This window comes from Zonotrichia albicollis, chromosome 11 (genome assembly GCF_047830755.1).
Source record: "Zonotrichia albicollis isolate bZonAlb1 chromosome 11, bZonAlb1.hap1, whole genome shotgun sequence".
NCBI classification, from domain to species: Eukaryota; Metazoa; Chordata; class Aves; order Passeriformes; family Passerellidae; genus Zonotrichia; species Zonotrichia albicollis.
The window spans coordinates 17,962,108-17,981,276 of NC_133829.1; the positions used below are offsets into that span (position 1 = coordinate 17,962,108).

Below are 19,169 nucleotides of genomic sequence, written 5' to 3' on the forward strand. Positions count from 1 at the left end.
AGCAAAAACTGAACAGCTGCACCAAGTTTAGGATTGTGCCACCAGGACCTAGGAGAGCCTGCAGGATGTTACTGATGGTTTGATGTGAGAACACCCTCATGAGTTCTACTCTCATTTTTAGTTGTTTTTTTTTTTTTCTAATTGAAGGGGTTTAACATTTCCAAATGTTTTGTAGGATTTCTAATATTATTTTATAAATTATTTGCAGTGTTAATAGCATTTTTAGGCTTTTTCTACCTTTTTATTATATCAGCTATGTGCCCACATTACAGTCCCAGGTCTCTTGTGAAGTTGTGAACACTTTTACTGTCTGAGATGGATCTGTAGGGTCTACCAAGGACATGTAAGTCTTGGAACAGATATTCTTCATTTGTAGGTGTAGAGAAAAGCTGCAGAGAATATGAAAGGGATGTATAAATTTTTAGAGGATGTTTCTTTCAAATGTCTGGCAGGAGACTCTTGGAATATCATGAAAAGTGCTGGTTTTCCTTTTGTTTTTTTCATTCCTGAATAGGCTGGAACTGGAGATCAGCATCTGAGCTGGCAGAGGAGTCAACCTCCTGATAGTGATCTAGAGTTCAATGTGAGGAAGAGCCTCAGAGTACGGATTAAAAATGCAAAGTTAATGCAGTGAGGATCTATTAAGGTGCAAGAGAAGAGCAACAAAATCACATAAAGCAATGACTTCTGCTGCAATGTCCTGGCAGGTCAAGATTGTCTTTCTCAGATCAGAGGGAAGCTGCTCTGCTGGCTGGGATAAGTGCCTGGAAAAGGAGCTTTAACTCTTTTTTTTTTAGGAGAGATTTATTCCCCCTCAATTTTTAATTTATACAGTGAAATTCTAAATACCAGATTGTTCTGATTCCTCTTTTGCTTCCTCTTCACGTACACGTTCCTTGTGATTATTCCATGTGTGTGACAGCATCTGCAGCACAGGGATGGGGTTATGGTTTTTAAATCACCTTGTCCTGTGTCTGTCTCCTGCCATCCCTAGGGTTTTGGAGAGCTGCTACAACACTTACATTTCAGCAGTTTTGCTAATTTTTTTTCACCTGCTGTCTGGATATCACTCTGTGCTTTCCCTCCTTTTTGTTGTGCAACATTTTGTCACAATTTAGGACATTTGAAAACCAAGCTCCCTACTTTTTTTGGTAAAGTCATCAAATTGACATTTTTATTTCAGATTGTTTCCTGCAGAGCCCTGAGTTGATTTTTTTGCCTGTGTGTGATGAGTCAGCACAACTGTTGAGCATGTGAAGCTTCACTGATTGCAGAGTTCTGTTTTGCTGCTCAGTTTTTCAGTTAGCCCTTTAGCTGAGAGCACTTCAATGCAAAGTATTGCAACTTGTGATGCACTCAGTGCTGAGCTGGGTTTATTTCTAATTAAGATTTTAGATGGTTGCCTGTAGGTGCTTGTATGTGAAAAGTGCCTGGAGAAAGCCACTGCCCTGGGTATGATGTGCTGAAGGAGGTAATTCTTTGTTAGGTCTGTGATTTTTAAGAGTCTTATTTAATTTTGCGTGGATCCAAGTGTCTGAACACGCTCAGTGCTGCTGCTGCTGTATTTTTTTCCCTCCTCAGCCTACTCAAGATGTTAAACCCAGCTTTAATTTTCTCCATTTCCTATGATTCTCAGTTAACCCTCTTTTCAGGAAATCAGTGGCTTCCTGCAGGCTATTTCTAGTTGCTGCTGGCCAACTGGAGTGAGGTGATGTCTATGCACTGAAATATGATGAAACCCTCAGAAAGATTTGTTTGGCTCTACCAGTATGAGGTTTTTTTTTTTTGAGGCATTGTTGAGGTGAAAGCCCATGGCAGCAGCACTTCATTAATCTTATTTACTGGTGTTTGAAGAATATCTGATGGTATTGTCCGTTCCTTCATAGGGGAAATCTAATCTCCACTAGAATTAGCCTTTGTAATAAGGCTGCTGCTTGATAAACGAGTAGACAAATATTGGGGCCTTGCCACCGAGGGCTTTATCCATCCCTGAGATAAAGCAGCTGGGCTCCAACGTGGGTTATTTATGCATGGAAAACAGACTTATCAGCATTCCTGAATTGCCCCTGTTGCAGAGACCGGGCACTCCTGCCCCTAAACAAAGCCTCATTTAGCTCAGTGCCTTCTTCCCTAGCCCAGGAATGAAATATTTTCCTGTTTCCCCGCGTGGCCGGTGTTTGTGGCGCTGCACGCAGAAAGCGCGTCAAGAATCCGCTGGCTGTGGGCAGATCCCACACCAGGCCAGGCCCTGCAGTGCTGAAATAAGCTCAGCCTGTTCCCTCAGCGCCTACACGGCCTGGAGAGGAGGAGGAGGAGGATGGCAAGGCTCAGCAGCAGATTGTTGCCCTTGCAAATAAAACTTCTTGTCCATCCTACTGTCCGGTTTTCGGCTGTTTGGATGGCCTGGAAAGGCCCGGGGTGGCCTTGGGGCAGCCCGCGTATCAAAGGACGAGAAGAGGCTTCAGTTCTTCTTTCGATCTCTGTGTTTATTAATTGTTTATCTAAAAGATTTTCTCTCGGCCCGACAGAGCTCTGCTCAGCAGCCAGCCATGAGCACACTCCCTGCCCTCCGGGCGGTCACCTATCTTTATACCCATGGTTACGTGTACAATATTTATCATTTTTCCCCAATACCTTTTATTCTTATTACCCGGTGCACTTTTAGTAATGACCAATCCTAAAGTGCCACCATCACCACAGAAGATGGAGGAGAAGAAGAAGAAGAAGAAGGACAGGACACACCCCAATTCCTCCATCTTACTTCTCTAAACCCCCCTGTACAGAAATCCTAAACCCTGTGTTTCACTCTCTAATTAACTAATCCCTTCACCATTCACCCCGGTGAAACCCTCCTATCCTCATACAGGTGTCGTCTCCTGTGTAGGATCAAAGTCCAGCCACCAGACACTTCTGGAACATTCCAGGACTCCCGAGCCCCCCAAGGGTGGTCTCGGTGGCACCTCAGTCCTGAGGTGCTGAGATCCCACATCCTACCATCCTGGAGATCCAGCGCACGGAACGAGTGAGCTGAGCTGCCTGAAAGCTTCAGAGACACAAGGGGTTGGTGTTGGAAAGAGGGAGAATAAAAATGATCTTAAGTTGGATTTTTCTGAAGTGGCTTTGTGATTTTCCAGAGTGTTGGTCATTGTGATGTGGTTTTTTTTACTTTCTGGGTGAAAAAAGCAGAGGGTAATTTGCTTCCAGAGGTGGAAGCAGCTGATGGCAGGGAGCACTAGAATAGAGATGGCAGTGGAGTTAATAGATGGAGGAGGTTTCTTCTTGTCCTTTTACAAAATTCCTATTGAAGCATGGTGTTATGGGGGAATTCTTTGCAAAATAACACCAGGACACCCCTTGGAGAGCTTCCCTTTGTTAACCTCTTGCAAAGCCAGCCCATGACATGGCTATGTTCAAGATGAATCTGAAAAAAAAGATTTAAAGTTCTTCATCATATTACTGGAGATGAAGTATCTATTCTCACTTCGTCCTATTTCTATATAAACTCATTAATTGATCTTCTCTGCTTTGTATTTCTGCTAATTCATATTTTCAATGCCCTAATGGACAGTTTGGTGTCTTCAATGCTCATCTGATTGAATCATTCTGTGTTGGGTTATAACGGTGCTTCCGTTTGCTTTGGTTGTGCTGTGGAGTGAGGGGAAACCTCAGAAATTTAATGGGATGTTGGGAGAGAGGGGAAGGGGATGTAGGAGGCTGTAGTTGGACAAAATCAGTCCAGATCAGCATTTACAGTGAAGTGGGACAACACAGTCATCAGCTTGTGTAATTTTGGTGGAGGCAATTCAAAATTCAATTTGAACACATCATAAAGTATCCATATGTTAATTTTAAAAGCTTCTGTGTGTCTGGGTCTTGCTTGGTTTTTCCTCTCATTCATGCTCCTGTGAATGTTTGCCAGCAGAATTCATGGGACTGAAACTTCCTAACATCTGGTTGGCCTTGCTCCAGTAATCATCTGCCTGTGTTTGTCACCTTAAACCTGAACTGGTGAGCACTTGGGTATGGAGAACATGAATGAGAGGAGGAACATGAATGCCCTCCTTTGGAAATCTCCCTAAATCTTGGTGTCAGATGCTTTGTAGGTGTCCCAGCCTGTCAGGGTTTCTGGTGGTTGGTGTGATGGGCATCCCCTTGACTCGTTTGGACAAGTTAACCCCTTTTCTGCCAGCCTGATCCAAAGTCAGAGTTCCACCACAGACATGTTCAAGCAGAGTTTTGGCCAGCTGCTCGTGCTGGTGGCACATGAAGTGTAAAAATTACTTGCCATCCCTATAAATGTTTTGAGTTGTCTCCATGATAAGCCCACCTCAGTTCTGGGTTTCCTCATTCCCAAACACAGAAAGCAGTGACCAGATGATCACAGGGAAGGAGTGTTGGAGGATGTGACCTCCTCTGCAGGAACGTGCTGTCCCTGTTCATTTTTTTGGCTGAATCCAGTGCTTCTCATTTTCTTCTGAAAAAGCAGCTGGTTTAACTTCCCCTAGTGACACCATCCAAAAAAACCCCAAACCCACAGTGAAGGACACCCTGAAAGGAGATGTCATGGGGGGCTGTGGCAAGGACCTGCTGGGATGCAGTTAATTCTTTTATAAAATCAAATTAAAAGCATGTTTGCCACAGCTGCTTGCTGGAGGAGCTGTTTTGATTTATGTTCTTGCATCTTTTGCTTCTGAGATGAGACCCAGCATGGCAGAACGATGAGGTTCGGGGGAATATGAGCCAAACAGATGCACTTGAGAAAATGAAACTTCAATCTTGGATTTACTTAGCTCATTTCCTGGTGTCATTACCTTATCCTGATGATGAATGTGCCTCGTTGTGGGATCCTACACTGAATACATTTTGCAATGTTTTTTTTTTTCACGCTCCCTTCTGTGGATCTCATCACGCAGCCGAGTTAATCCATTTCAGGCACTTTCATTTCCATACCATATGTTCTTCAAGGCGTTCTGCAGGGATCATTGTGTGGATATCATTCACTTCCCTTTGTCCTGCCAAGATGTTTTCTGCTTTTCAGGTACAGGGGGAGGCACAAGCATCTTATTCAAATATTGATGACTTTGTGAAGGTTCCATCTCCTGGTGTCTGTTAGAGGAGTCAGGAAGGACAAGGAGATGGTGTCCTCATTCCAGAGTGTTTATTAGACTGACTTAACACCCATCCTGCTCGTGGGGTGTTTTCCTTAAAGATCAACCATCATTTCCATAACACTAATTATTGGGGAAGGTAGGAATGTAAATATTGTGGTGAATGTAAAGCATTGAGGATCTTTCCTGCTCAAATCCCCCTAGCTAAGTGTTAATGTCAATTATAAAAGTGAATTATGTGCTCAGAGAAAGCCCAATCTCTTCTGGGATTTTTCCTATCTAACAAACTCAGCTGAAATTTCAAGTGCCTGCCAAGGCTTCACTGGTTTACCCAAATTACTGAAGCAGACAAATTTAGCAGCATCTGGATGGTACTAAAAAAGCTGAAACCTTCATTCTTAAAACAAATCTGTTTTACCACTGTCTTTGAGCAAAGTTTGTTTCAGTTGATTTGTGTTAGAGGTGAACAAGTTGTCCTTGGACTACAGATGTGACTGAAGCTTGGAGGAAAAAATATACTCAGTTGGATTATTTGGTAATTTAGGCTAGGAAATCTCTTCCTTGCACACACTTCCATAGGGTTTGGAGTTTTTTTAACTAAAATTTGACTAAAGCCAGATTGAATGCAAACCAGAATGCCAGTATATTTTCTAACTTGACAAAATAGTGCAGCAAGAATACTTGTTTACCACACATGACTTATTTTTACTGCTTTTGTAGAAATTGTCCTTTAATATAAATTGCAAATTTGTGGCTGTAGTAGAGAAGAAATGTTTTGAAAATATGTCTGCTGATAATTGGCATTATAAAAGAGACTGAACAATTAAAAAGGGATGGTGTGTAATGGATGGTGTCCCTGCCCATGGTGGGGTTGGAACAAGATCATTTTGAAGGTCCTTTCCAACCCAAGCAGTTCTGGGATTTTTATAATCACTGGGAGCAGCTTTATTCCATCAGATCTATTGCTGTATTTGAGGCTATTGAGGCTGAAACCTCTGCAAAGTTGATTTCAGGGCTGTGGCTGGGATCTTAGTGATGCAGGGAAAAAGGTGAGAAGGGAGAAGGGGATATCCTTGCAAGGGATATCAATGGTTAGATAGTAAATCAGTGAATCCCTTCAGTGGGAGCAGTTTGGAAGATGGAGATGCAGAATTTCCTCATGGCAGTGTGAGAGCCTGGGGTGGCTTTTGGTGGGAGCAATCCCAAACCAGCAGGTTATGGAATGTGAGGACAAGGAACTTGATCTTGTCTTTCACTCTTCATTAAAATAAATAAAATTTTAGAACTACCCAGACCTCTATTTCTCTATTCAGAGAAACATGTTTTAAAAAGGACAACAACCAAAAGCCCTCGTCCATTAAAAAATCACCCTTCAAACCTGATCATCCTTTAAAGCTCAGGGGTTAAGGATGTTTAAGGCAAATTGCTGATGAGTTTTACCACAGATTTCCTTGGAAAGGCTCAAGGAAAGTGGAAAATCCCTGAGGCTCAGGTGCGAAGTCAGCAAGGACAAGCAGGAGTAGAAGGAATGGGTTGCTCTGTGTCTGTCAGACCCAAACCCTGACAGCACAAACGCATTTATGGACTTAAATCTGGGAAACTTGGGTTTGCTTTCTGCCTGCAGGTAGGGTATAGACAAGGATAACAATCCTGCAGAAAACAGTTTTTCTGCAGAAAGAGACTTTTGACTGAGGATCAAAGACAGCATAGGGTAGAACACAAGTTTCCTGTCCTGAAAATCAGCTGAATCTCAGGTTTCTGTGCTCTGTGATTCCTGTGCTCACCTTATAGGTGGACTTGGTGTATTGGTTCCAGAATTTTATAGTGTGGTGCATGAGGATGGGCCTATTGTGAACAGAAAGAATGTTTCATGTAATATTATGTCTCAAAAAACCCCCACACTAACACAGCCACTGTGAAAATAATCAGGGATGGTAAAGAATCCAGGGCTGTTTTGTCCCATCTGACAAACCAGGACAAGCCCTCCAAACCTTCCTGCTCAGATCCCTGTGGCATAAATTCCTTTTTTAGGGCACTTTGAACTTTTCCTCAGTGTGTTTTGAAATGTCCAGGGGTGACACACCTGCACATTGTTCCTTCCCACCTGTCCGGTTATCTCGGCTGTTTGAGGGGCCTGGAAAGGCCCGGGGTGGCCTTGGGGCAGCCCGCGTATCGAAGGACGAGAAGAGGCTTCAGTTCTTCTTTCGGTTTTTATGTTTATTAATTGTTTATCTAAAAGATTTTCTTTCAGCCGAACAGAGCTCTGCTCAGCAGCCAGCCATGAGCACACTCCCTGCCCTCCGGGGCAGGCACCTATCTTTATACCCATTGTTACGTGTACAATATTTATCATTTTTCCCCAATACCTTTTATTCTTATAACTGGGTGCACTCTCAGTAATAACCAATCCAAAGGTGCCACCGTGGCCAAAGAAGATGGAGGAGAAGAGGAAGAAGAAGGAGGACAGGACACACCCCAATTCCTCCATCTTACTCCTCTAAACCCCCCTGTACATAAATCCTAAACCCTGTGTCTCACCCTCTAATTAACTAATCCCTTCACCATTCACCCTGGTGAAGCCCTCATCCTTGTCGTCTCCTGTGTAGGACCAAAGTCCAGCCACCAGACACTTCTGGCAACATTCCAGGACTCCCGAGCCCCCCAAGGTGGTCTCGGTGGCTCGGCACCTCAGGACTGAGATCTTGAGATCCGACACCCACCGTGCTCCAGGCTGCTCCCCCGGGAGCTGTGCCCGTGTCAGACCCACACTGTGTCTCCTGTGGCTGATGAGAGCTGAGAGGTGGCATCTGCTGCAGCCAGGGATGGATTGCTGCCTGCCATGGCCCCAGGCACCTGCCTGTTGTGGCAGCCTGCTGTCCTAATGTTGCTAATTCTGCCGCTGAAATGGAGTGGAAGTAATCCCAAAACCCAATAGGTTGAATATTCTGTGGTTTTTTTTTTTTTTTTTTTATTATTTTATTGCTGAATCTCTTTTTCACCCCCCCCCACCCCTCCCTGTTCTGTAATGACCTTGCTTTGCCTCCAGCGAGAAAACTGAACTAATTTTGTTGACTTGTCTTTTTAAATACTCGTTATTGGATTTGCCCGACCTCTTTTTCTGCTGTGGAGAGTTGTGCTGGCTTTGTGCCAGCGGAATAATTTGTCCTAATCTGAAAGTGTTCTGCTAAAAGGATTTACCAGCCCCCTCCCCAAACTTCTGCTTTGCACAAAATGATTCCTGGGGAGCTTTGAGGTGTGTTGGTAGCTGGGAAGATGAATGTTTTGAAATAAATCCTTTTGAGTATGAAAAAGATAAGACACATGCACAGAACTGGAAATATTTCACCTGGAATATTTGCAGTGTGGTGAATATGAATTAAAGATTTAATAGCTTGAGAAAAGTAAATGGTGTATTATTTTTAGGCAGGATTTTGGAAGGTGCTTGTGAACTTCAAGGAGAGGTTTGTGATGTAACATTGTATTTTAGTGTGGCAGAAAGTATGGGATCTCTTTTGTGATCAGTGCTGTATTCTCTTAAATATATTGGAGAAATCCATCTATTTTCTAAGTGAAGATGTGCTTGTGGAAAACCACTGAGATGTGGATATCTGGAGAGGCTGTCATTCCTATCTCAGTTGTCCTTCACATAAATAAAAGGTGGAACTGAAGCCAGTTGTGTCACCTGAGCTGTTGCACCAGGACCAGCATCGCGTTTCAGTTTCTGCAGATAACGCACGGCTGACCTTGGCTGTGTCCTGTCCCCTCCCAGGGCTGGGGGTGCCAGCTTTAGGAATGGATAACATTAGGTTTAGGAATTCATAATTCCACAATAGCTTGTGGAAGCTGTTTGGCTGCTCATAATCATTCTTAAAGAGCTTCAAGAAATGTAACTGTTATGTTTATAATCAATTCTTCACTGTGACTTTGCTCACTGCAGAATTGTCTTTTTCTGTACTGATGGCACAGAAAGAATTGAAAATGCATTTAATATTTTTTATTAAGGAAGAGGCTTAAAACCCAAGAGGGATCTCACCTCATGTGTCAGGTGTAATCAATGGCTTTCTGCACTAAGATAGAGAGCTGTCTGTTCTGTGGGAAGGAGGTGCTTCTGCTTTCACTTGAACGTGGAAGAGAAAAATTGGGATGGACAGGTTGGCACGTGGTGGAAAGTAAAAGGTGAAGAGGCCCCAATGACTTTCTCCCAGCAACCAAAGCTTATATTCCTTCAATAATTATGGAATCACCTCAGACATGTTCAAAGCCAAGGTATCCCACAGGAGGCTTTCAATTTAGAGCAGCTTTTGTAGGAAATGAGCATAGGAGCTGGGAAGGAGATGTTTTCCCATTGCACTGGGCACCCTGGTTCGGGATGAAGGGTGATTATCCCGCAATTAGGGAAAATCCATCCCTGCAGAAAACGCAGGAACAGATGTCGGAGCAGAGCCTGGCAGCCCTGGCTTAGAGGAGCTTCTCTTTCTCCCTGAGATGCTTCTGCTCGGGCTGGGAATTATCTCAGAGATGTTTAATACTGGGCTGCTGCAATCTGGCATCCGATTTCTTCAGCCATCTGAGGATGCCTGACCTCTCTCTGTGCTCTGTGCTCTGGGGCCGTTTGTTTTCCCTTTGTTTTCATCTTCTCTTTTCCAGCATGGACCAGAGCAGAATTTCTATTTTGCTCTATCCTAATGAAAAACCGTGCTTGCCAAAGGAAGAAAATGGGAAAGCTCACCCCCCACATCATACTCTAAGTCCTAAAGACAAGGGAGGACACATGAAAGTACTGATAAAAAGCAAATTCACTGTGCTAGTTTGAATATGCTCAGGTTTAACTTGTGCTCACTGAAGCATTGAAATCATTCCACTGTCAGTCCAGTGAATATTTCCATTTTTGCTGGAAACCAGACCTTCAGCTTCCAGATGAGATTTTTTTTTTTTTTCCCAGAGAATATAATGAGATACAGACTGTTATCTCAATTGACTTAATTGCTACCTTATTGGATATATGCAGTGATTTATAGAATAATTTTATTTTCCTGAATGTGCTTTTGAATTTTATTTTCTCTACAGTCACATTTGTCTGCTCCCCAGGTTTGTGTGGAGCTGTAGCTCGTGGCTGGGAGAGGTGGAAGCTCCTCCCCAAGTGCAGGATGAAATCCTGATCCCAGCTGTGATGTTGTTCCAGCTTTTGCCCCAAACTGGGAAGATTCAAATGAAATGCAAAGTCTGTGTATGTGTTTGTTCCCCAGTGTCATCTTTATCTTTATTTGTAGGTTCTGTCTGTCCTTCTTTGTGTTGGGTGGCTGTAGGGGATGCTCTCCTCCTAATCCTACAGCACAATGTGTGGGACCCCCAGAAACAGCCTTAAATAACCCATAAACCACATTTATGGGTTTATTAGTGAGAGCAGCTGATGGAGATCCTTGATAATTTACTGCTTGTTTCATTTTAAAAAGGTGAGTTATGGCCTTCCTAATGGATGTATTGGTTCTCTGATGCTGGTCATCAAACATCTCTGAATTTCTACAGCCTGCAGCCAGTGTGTTTGATCCATCAGCAAAAGCAATAAATAAAATACTTGATTAACTCCTGCTTTTTAATTTTTTTTTTCTTTTCTGTCTGATATCAATGTTTTCAAACAACTACAAAGCCTGTGTTTCAGGTAGCTACCAAGAACTATTTTTAGTGGAGCTGTCAGCTCTTAATTCAAGAGATTTTTTGGTACTTCTCACATTGTGAGGCAGCTTTTGTTTTTGGTTTCAAGTCCTGATGCTTTCAGAACACTCTTTGTCAAGTTTAAAAGCCACTCTTGTGTTGTGGCATTTGCCTGACAGTTTAATTTTCAGATAGAATATATTGGTTTGTGGTTCATTTAAATCCAGCATCCTATTCCTGCTCTTGCTTGTAAATTGTCATCATCTGTGGGCTGAATATTTTTTATAAACATGGCCTTTAGAGGAAAAAGACTATTTTTTTTCTGTGAACTAGTTGCTGAAAGTCTTGTTTAAAGTATGACTCATCCTGTTTGGTGTTTGTTTTAGTTTTGGGGTTTTTTTGGTTTTTTTCTTCCTTTGTAAGGTAACTCAGCCAGATCTGGCAGTACAGTTTTAATGTTATTTTCCCTTTGATCTTTGACAGCACAATTTTTAGTGCTCTGAGATCTATTCCTTGTGCTGTGCAGAGAATCTGTAGGTTACCATGAGCCTTCAATCAGTCTCTATTCTAGTTAATGGAATCTTGCTCCTGCATGGACCAGGATGCTTTCATGTTGGTGCTACAGGATTTTCAGTAGTTCTACATTGAAAAGGAACTAATCTGGGGGGATTTTGAGCTGCTTGGTTTAAAGGAGTGGAAGATACAGAGATCAAATCCCTAAAATCTATCAATTATTTATAAATTATTTCCATTATTCTGGTAAAGTCTTTAGATTATTAAATATCACTAAGCTGTTTGAGCCACTGAACGTGGAGAGGAGACAGATAATAAATGGCATCACCTCTTACTTAATATGAAACTGAATCCAGGCAGGAGCAGCCTCTGATTTCCTGACCCCAGTGCAGCTCCTGCTGCTGAGGGCTGACCTTCAGTGAATGCTCAGAAGATGATTCTCTGTGGGGAAATGATTTCATCTGCCATGGAAAACGGGAAGGAGGTGCAAGGACGAGAGGCAGCTGAAGGGTGAAGTTGGTTGAGGATTGCTTTTGTTTAAGGAGGATTTAAAAGAATGAGGATGGGCTGGAGTGGAAGTTTTGGTTATTTTGTTGAGAAAATTCAGCAGCTGCACGTGGCACTGTAAGATTATGGATTCCCAAAAATAACTTTATTCCTGTTCAGATGCTTGAGAAAAGCTGGATTGTAGTGTCACTTAAGGAGTAGGAGACTGAGCTGAAAAATTGGAGAATTGTCCTTTTAAACTCTCATTCATTAGCAGGTATCTTCTACCTAAAACGGGAAAAATGGGGTTTGTCTGCTGCCCAGCCAGAGTTAATTTCTATAGCTCATTTTGATCTTGAACAGTAAATGTTGTATCAGGAGGAAGGTTGGAATCTTCTTGGCAGAAGAGAAAGCTCTTCTGGGTTTGTGCTGGTGGATCACAGGTAATAATTCTTGTGAAATGCAATAAAATTGTGTAGGGAACACTGGGAAACTTAATTTGAAATGGACTGTTTGCCAGAAAGAGTTTTCTGTGAGATGGCTTTAAAACCATCCCTGCCTTGCCATCGGTCATGGTCCATAATCCTCCATAAAATGAGGCAAGGGAGAACATCAGCACCCCCATTATTACATCTTCTCCTGGTGCTATTGCACTTAAATTTGACTTTGCTCCTAAGCTGAATTATCTTCATAATAACTTCACAGCTCCTAAGACTACAGGAAAAACATCTGAAATGATAATTATTTGACCAAATATTCAAAAATAGTGACTCTCAATTATGTAAATTGTCCCTAATTTGATATTTTTAGGGAAATACAGCGTAGATATCGTCACTTCCATAGTGATTTAATGTTTATTTTCCGGTGTCTGTGGACTCCACAATAAGCAAGGCTGAGAGGTGTCAGTGTTTGTCTTGGCTTGTGCTGGAAGTGGGTTGAGTTTCCCAAGGATGGAGAATGTTGAGGAAGGATCCATGCTGAGGATCTGTGGGAGGACATGACTCTTTAACCCAACAAAATCCCTTGGCATGGATTTATATACTGATATTTATCACTCTATCAACATGCAGTTGATATAGATCCGTATATATCTATATGGCAATATTCAAACCACTCTGCCATAAAAGTGAGAAATAATTTCTTGATGATAACATATAATTTTTTTTTAATGAGCTGCCCTTTATTTCTGTTATCTTTGAAAATTGCTAATGCAGCAATTTGGTGCATTTAGATGCCAGCACAATCCTTCTGTAAATCCTTCTGCCTTTTTCTCAGCTGTTATCTCAAGTGTGGTGCTTGTTGGAGCTGGCAGTGGTCCTGGAGTGCCTGCACATCCTTCAGGAAACTTCCTTTTCAGCTCAGCCTGCTCCCCACCTTCAGCAGTGCATCAGGAGGAGAAGGATCCCTGCATTGACTTACCCAGGTTTTGTTCTCTGAAGTTCTTGAGCTCCTCTAGGCCAGAAGCAACTTGTCCTTAACACTGTATAACTCTGTGTAATTCCTCCAAAAGCTATTGAGCTCTCAAAGGGTATTTTCTGCAGCTGTTTTGGGGCTGGGAGATGCTCCTCGATGTGAATTTGTTTAGTCCTTGGCAATGTGGCTTACACTTCATAATCATCATTTTTATCAGCTTCAAAGATGGTTTTATTGTAAGGGCTGCTGGTTTTCAGGCTCTCTATGTGAAATTTTAGCTGCAAACTAAAATATAAATAGCTGGGCACATGATTGTAGAGCTAAAAGGGAGATCCTGAGTCCATTTCCAGTTTGTGCAGCCGTGTCTGTGCTCGCTGGCTCTGTGCCTGCAGCAGTGTGGGGTTTAACAGTGAGCTGTGCTTGTGGGATATCAACTCCATCACTTTGTTTGCAGTCAGATTTCCAGAGACAGAACTGCTCTGTGTCCACCTGTGGAGAGCAAATCCAGCCAGTCAAGTTGAAAATGTGATCTTTTGGCTGTTCATGTGAACGGAATTGCTGTGTTGGTGAGGGATGCTCTGACTGAAGATGATGCTGGAGCCTGGAGTTAATCCAGGAAAACCTGAAGGGGCTGTAAATGGAATTCTATCAATTTATAAAGGACACATTTCTCTTGGTGTTTGGAACAGGGTTGTCCCACCACAGAGTACTTCATTAGAAGCAGGAAAACAAAATGTAGCAAGGATTTGTTTCCCTGCAGAACTCAAAACACTCAGGATACACCAGGCTCTTCCTTAGTCTCTCCTTTTTGTTAATCCTTGCCATTCTCTGACAGTTCTCATTAGCCATATAGGGAATTTGGGAACAGCAAAGTAAGTTAAACAGGTGCTACCATTGCAGCCTGAGAGAGGATCCAGCATTTCCTTTTGTTTCTTTTAATTTTATTTTTTACATTACTATTTTGTTGGTTTCTGGCAAAAAAAGCCAAGGGAGCAGCTGGAGGATGCTGTTCTCTGTGTAGGGGCATGTTTTGGGAGAACAGAAGTGCTTCCAGAAATCAAGATTCAGTGACTCAAATCTGAAGCTCAAGAAAGAGGAACAATCCAGGGCAGGATTTTCTTGCACCACTTATTTGGGTTTCCCCAAATCAAGCAGAGATGCTGTGGCAGAAGTGAAGATGGGAGTCACTTCTCCCATGCAGCTGTTCTCACCAAGCCTTTTTGTAGTTTCTTTATTTAATTTTCATTTCTTTGGCCCCATAGATGATGGATGTGTGCCTTTGGTGGCTCTGCAGCCAGTGAGGTTCATTCACTGCATGGCCAGGTTAATTCTTGGATGCTGACTCATTCCCTCACAGAAAGTGCTGTGACCTCAAGGGAAAGAATAAGTGATCGTGCTCTTATTCACATCCTAATCCAGTTCCTCCTTCACCAGAAATGTTGTAACATATTAGGAGTAGCTCGTTTCACAACAGCTTTTCTTGTAATTTATTTTTGGTTTTTTTGTTTGTTTGTTTTGGGGTTTTTGAGGGTTTTGTTTGGTTTTGTTTGTTTCTTTTTGTGGTTTGTTTGTTTGTTTGTTAGGTTTTTGGGTTTTTTTATTTCCATTTTGTCTCAGTTGAAAGGTCTGGTAGAAGCAGAGAGATTTCCACAGGAGATGCATCAGCAAGAATGTAATGGAGAGCAACATCCTCACCACCTCCAGTTTCTAGAAGAGGAACCACTGAGTGGTTGTCATAGCACAGGGAAATACCAAAACCTCAGGACAAGGTGATTGCAGGCTCTGGAAGGGATTATTGTGCACTGAGGTGCTTTATGTATTCATGGACTTGTTAATATCAGTGTCTGATTAAAGTATGGGTAAACCAAGCCCATCTCTGAAAGAAAAGGAGGAAACACCTCTGGTGCCCCCAAGGTGCCAAACTGAAATTCAAGTGTTATCCTCCACTATAGAAAGGGACAGACAAGGAGGTGACAGATTGCTTAAAATGCTGAGTAAAACTGAAAGACACAGGGAAAACCAGTGTGATAAGACTTGTCTCAGATTTTTCAGGTCATGGAAGAAGCTGTGGATCTCAGAAACAACTTACAGAATACTATTTGAGCCTATTTTAGTTCCAGTGTGGGCAGCTTTAGGAATGATTTCCATAGGGTGAGCTGTGCCACTGCTTCTTGTGCATTCTGGGAATCCCCCTTGGAGGCAGAGTAGGCATCTCTGGCTGTGCAGGCATCTTTCCTTCCACAAAAATTCCGTTCTGCTTGAGGCAGGATGGCTGGCACTCTCCAAGGGTTGACACCCCTTTCATTATGGCTCTTGATCATAACAGCTAAACCCCAGTTTACAAATCTCACATGGACTGGGACAGTTTTGAGTTAACTCCAAACTGAGCTTTTTGGGTTAAACCATCAAGGAGGTTTAACTCAAAATCACTCAGGTTTGCAGAAAGTGAAAGAACACCAAATTTTTATGTTCACTCACATTTGCCTTGAGCTCTGAGCAATACAAAGCAGGTTTAGCAAAGGGAAGAATTTCTTTCTCTCAAAGGAATTGTGACCAGATGGAGAATTTTAAGGGGAGAGGAAAGAAGCCTCTGGAACAGTCAGATGTGTCATTGGGATGTTGCTGCCATTGCCTCTGTGTCCTCACTGTTGGTGCCTGTGGGGTTTTGTTTTGGTTCAGTGCCAACTCCTGCAGGGTCCTGTGCTGCTGCAGAGCCTCTGAGAATGTGGCTCCACTTCTGCTTTCATTTTCTGTTCTAATTTAATTTTTCTCACTGCTTTGGCATCTTGCTTAGCTACCTCAGTCCAAATAAACTACTCTGAAATTCAGCCAAAAGTCCTTCCTTCTGGATGTGGACAATCCTGGAGTGCTAATGGGTATATTTTTCTCCATCCAAGCTTATCATCCTTTAAGAAATAAATTTGAATTGTGATTACAAATCAAGTTGAAGACAACTCTGCTCATTGCAGGAGGGTTGGACTAGATGACCTTTAAAGGTCTCTTCCAAAACAAACCATTCCAAGATCTCTGTAATGCTTCCAAATGTCAGTGATAGAGATAGAACTCTCTGTGACAGAACCTTCATTCTTTTGGATGGAAATAATTTACATAAATCTGTGTTTTGGGTACCACCACACAAGGTTCTTTGAGAGGGACCCACATAGGTGATTAAGTGACAATAATTACATTTCTCTCCCATCAGCAAACAGTGGGAAGAGAAAAACAGGGAGAGCATGGAAAAGGAAGATGATAAAATAAGAGGGAAGGAAAAGGTGAATGTGAAAAGGTGCAGTGATAACCAAGATGTTCAGCTTTCCCCTTGGTATTCCTCCTGTGTGTATCTGGCCCAATGTGTGTGGCTCTGGTGTCAGTTTTGGTGTCACCAAGGTGTTATTTTGGGTGCCAGCAGCACGAGGCTGTGGGCTGCTACAGGACAAACATCTTGTGCCCACAAATTCAGATTAAGCACTGAAGTGTGTTTGGATTGGCAACCAGGAATTGCTGCCCTGCACAGCGTGTTGGGAGGTGCTGCTGGATGGATAAGCAACAAACCAGACCCTGAGGATTGGGGAGAAAGTTTCCCTGTTTCTGTATCCCTTGCCAGGTTAGGGGATGTTGTAATAAACTCAGTGAACTTTGCTTCCAGAATTGCCCCTTTAGCAGCCTCAATGCTGACACTGATTCCTGTTTTTTCCAAATCATTCGGTATTTGGCAAACCCTGCGCATGATTTCAGGCTTTAGCTGTCACAGATTATTTATGCTGGGTTTGGATGCTTCCAGTGGACAGTTTGTTTTGGATTTTTGCCACGTGCTGCTAACACTATCCCTGAAAATGAATGTATTGAGGCTGCTCTTTCTGAATGTGTATTAAACTGTGATCATATAGCAAAAGATCACATAGAATGTAAAAACCAACCAGTATTTACATGTTTAATGTCTGTACAAAGCCTAATTGGCAAAGTTTTAGTATTTTTTATCAACCTGCTAATTATGAGATGATTATTGTCAGTTTTATCAGCACCCTCTGAGCCTTCCCCTTGCAAACAATAATTGATTTTATTATGTAGGAGAACCCAGGGAATATAATGAATTTGTAACCACATTTAGAGATTGTGCTTTTTTATGTTGGAAATAAAATTATGTTCGTGTAGTAAAATTGAGCAAAGTCAGCATTCAGGATTAATTTGAGAAGACTCTTCATTCTAACATAGAAAATGGAAAAAGAAAATAGAAAGTATATCTGGTCAGAGGGCTGGAGCCAGGCTGGGAGAGCTGGGGGTGCTCAGCTGGACAAGAGGAGGCTCCAGGGAAACCTCAATATCCCATCCATCCCTGGCTTCCCATTGGCAGAGGGCAGGGCTGGATGGGATATTGGGAGGATGTTGTAGTGTGTTGTTAAGTTTCTTGTGTTATTCCCCCAATTTATGTATTGTTCTCCCCTATTATGTGTAAAATGGTTTCGTTCCCCCAGTTTTTCCCGCCACTGCTAGCCTGTCAGATAAGTTGCCATAGTAACCGCTATTCATAGTTGCCGATATGTAATTGCTCCTCCCCTGGTTTCCCTTATAAGTGAAAGTTGTTTCCTCCCTGTCCAGTCAATCACCCCCTTTCTCCTCCCAGGTTTCGAGAACCTTCTCCTCTCTGGAGATGGTGGCTGGCTGGGGTCCCAGGACACCTCCTTTACCTTTTGATTATTGGTCTCCATGGAGTGTCAGTTCTGTGAAGTTCATCCCCTCACCTTTCCTGATTGGTTCCGCCTGTACCCACCCCCCTCCTTTATAATCCTGTTTCACCCCCTATGAAATTACTTATTCCCGGTTGGTTTCCCCGCGTTTGGATCCCGCAACACCTTCAATAAACCGATGTTTAACCCCCGGGAAATGGTCAGCTCCGTTCCTCCCCTATACCAGCGGTGTGAGCCAGTCCATAGCACAGCCCGAGGCCCTCAGACGCCGAAGGGCGCTGGCCAGGAATTGCAGAGGGGCGTCGGCCTTTCGCCCTCAGCTAGTCGGACTCTAAACTTCGGGCCACATATGCTCTCCTCTGCAGGAGGGAATTCCTGGCTGGGAGGGTGGGCAGGCCCTGCCCAGAGCAGCTGTGGCTGCCCCTGGATCCCTGGAAGTGTTCCAGGCCAGTTTGGATGGGGCTCGGAGCGCCCTGCTTTGGTGGAAGGTTTCCCAGCCCATGGCAGGGCTGGAATGAGATGAGCTCTTCCAGCTCACACCTCTCCATGATTCTGTGTTGACTTAAAATGCCTTAAATGTTTCCTTTCATGGTGTGCAGAGTCCATGAATCTTTGGCCAGAGTGATCCCAGGAGTTTGCACTAGGCAAAAATGTATAAATGACTGAAGTGTAGCATCGTTTTTATATGTTCACCTGTAAATGTAAGCATGTAGTAACTCAAAAGGCCTTTAATTAAAATAGTGCACAGAGCAAGTATTATTGGGTGACACAATATAAACTTTGTATAATTCTTTTCATGATCCCATTTAATTTTTTATGTCTAAATGCAAAAATATTAATTTTTCAAGTCATGTAATATCTAATACATAGAATATTTGTCACTGGAATAGTTATTAGGAGACCCTTTCTCCCTGACGTGCTAATTACCTTAGGATGGATATTTCATTGCATTATTTCTCCAAAATACTTTGGAAAAGCTGACTGCATGCACAAGGTGTGTTGGACTGTGAGCCAGGGCCAGGCTCATGTGCAGCAGGGCACGGGAGACCACAGCCAATTAACTTCATTAACATTGCTTTGACCTCTCTCAGCCCTCTGAGCCACCTTTGAGGTTGTTACCAGTAAACCCTGTGGCACCCCTGGGATTTACAAGGCTTGAATTAACACCCCTTTGCTTTCTGATCTTTGAGTGCTTTTGGGGATGGGACTTGCCTCTTCCATGTCCCCAGAGTTTCTGAGGCTTTTGGCATCTCCGTGGGGTTCATGCTTGGCTTGCAACCCTGCTGGATTCACGTTGTTTGGGTGCAGAAGG

The 19,169-nt window shown here is 42.9% G+C and overlaps 1 protein-coding gene across 13 annotated transcripts in view; it reads left to right on the plus strand.

The window, feature by feature from the left end:
* The window catches only part of MYO9A (myosin IXA), a 183,517-nt gene that overhangs the window by 12,383 nt on the left and 151,965 nt on the right, over positions 1–19,169 (plus strand). Inside the window, exon 1 of one of the 13 annotated variants that reach the window (XM_074549653.1) lies at positions 3,002–3,022. The exons of the other annotated variants lie outside the window; for them this stretch is intronic. The gene's annotated coding sequence lies outside the window, so the exon portion shown is untranslated. Of the gene's footprint in view, positions 1–3,001; positions 3,023–19,169 lie in introns of those variants that run through there. 13 annotated transcript variants of the gene reach the window in all.